The sequence below is a fragment of the Pteropus vampyrus genome, unplaced genomic scaffold, assembly GCF_000151845.1.
Source record: "Pteropus vampyrus isolate Shadow unplaced genomic scaffold, Pvam_2.0 Scaffold114, whole genome shotgun sequence".
NCBI classification, from domain to species: domain Eukaryota; kingdom Metazoa; phylum Chordata; class Mammalia; order Chiroptera; family Pteropodidae; genus Pteropus; species Pteropus vampyrus.
This window is the reverse complement of record NW_011888895.1, coordinates 157,525-159,572: the sequence shown is the minus strand read 5'-3', so window position 1 is coordinate 159,572 and position 2,048 is coordinate 157,525.

Sequence of the window (2,048 nt, the reverse complement as noted above, 5' to 3'; positions counted from 1 at the left end):
CATGTCTATCGGCGGACGCGTAGGTTGCTGTCATATCTTGGCTATTGCAAGTAATGCTGCAGTGAACGTAGGGGTGCGTAGATCTTTTCAAATTACTGTTTTGGATTTCTTTGGAATTTCTGGGGCATATGGTAGTTCTATTTTTAAGTTTTTTAAGAAACCTCCATACTGTTCTTGGACACGTGTTTTTTTTGTAGTGACAGGTCTGTCAAGTAGGTGGCTTCTGGAGACACAAATTAAGAACTGAGTCGAATGTCTCTGATTCTCTCTGGTTGTGTCTGTACAAAATTTTTGTTCTTGATGTTTTAAAATAATATGGAGCATACCTCTGGGAACTTCACAGGCTTTGCTCACATTTTTTAAAAAAATTAACGTATATCGTGTATCACATTTTATGGAATCAGAAGTTCCAGATTGCTCTTCCTTATTAAATCAATAGGTGAAACAAACGCTTGATGTAGGATTTAAAAAATGAAAACAATCTGACTTATAAGGGCGTTGTTATTTTTTAAATGAGATGCTGTTCACATAAGATGAAATCCAGCGCTGTGAAGAGGGCGGTAGCCTCAATCTCGTAAGCGACTTCTTTCATCTTAAATGTTTCGGTGGCCCTACTTCTGGGTCACGGAGGAAGGAGAAGGGACAAAAAGCCAAGGGCAGCTGGAGACCAGGGAGAGAAGGGGGGACTGGGAAGAGACGTCTGGAAAATAAAAGCAGCTCCCTTAGGGCTGCCTTCTGCTCGGGGCCGGGCGCACCTGCTGAGGACTCCGTCCTGCGTGTTGGGGTGCTAATGCTCCCCAGCATCCATCAGTTAAAGCAGGAATCAGTTTCTAATTGCATATAATCTTGGAACTAGTGGAGGAGAAATGGAGCTAATGAACGATGAGGTGTCATTTGTTCATTTCTGCTCTTCGCATCTTAAGATGGGAGGTTAGATGTCGAAAGTCCTTGATCTTGACCCAAGTCTAAAACTTCTTACTCTTTGCTCAGGCCTGGGGCATTTTCTTAACTTGTGAGACTCGAGTCCATTTGACTAGGGTGGTTCGTAACCCTCCCCCCACATCCCAGAGGGCCCTTCCCCTTCGTCCCCCAGACCTGATTCCTGCCCGTGCACTAATCAGGAATCTATGGCAGTGGTCTGAGGACTCCTGGGGGTCCCCGACCACTCCAGAGGGCCTTCGAGGTCAAAACTGTTTTCCGTGATAATTGTACACGATCAGCTTTTGTTCGCGCTCATGAGTGCAGTGTGGGGTTTTCCAGAGGCTCCGTGATGTGTGATATCTGGACAGATTGAACACAGAGGCAGACGTGAGACTCCAGCTGGCTTCTGTTCAGCCAGAATAGGAGGAATCGAGAGATTTCAAAAATTTTAAGATAACGCCACTCTTGCAATTTTTTCTTTTGGAAGATATATTTTTTTTCATAAAAATATGTTATTTCAATTAACATGCAATGCATTTAATAGTTTTTCAATGTTTCAGTTTTAATGTGGAAAATATTGACAGCTGTCCCCCACAGAAACAAAAGCTTTCTGGAGTCCTTAAAGGGGTGCCAAGATCAAAAAGCTCAGGGTCAAGGCCGCTCTAGGATCAGTCCGTGTGGACACGCCGTCCCACTGTGTGCCCGTGCTCGGGCCTGTGAACATGAAGGGAGGGAGGAAGCGGAAGGGGCTCCGGGTGGTTCCGGCCTCTGCTCGGGACGCGGGTCCGAGCGGATCTGTGCCGTGGGCGTGAGGCCTTTCTGGGACTGGGCCTTGCAGACTTGGCTCCAGACTCTCTTCCCAGGTCCTTCCAGGCCAGCAGCCCCAGCAGCACCCTGAGCCCCACTGGGGGTGGTGTTTGCACAGAGACTGGACATACAGAGGGACAATGGAGAGACCACATATGTAAAAATAGAAGTCTGACACACACCCCCTGCAGCAACTGGCCCCAAACAGCCACGACTTGCTCAGTGGCTGCCAGCTTCCCTGATTTTTGCCCCTACTTCCACCTTGGACCAACCACAGAAGGTTAAATCTGCATTCGCAGCGAGCGTTAGCGGACGCCTGA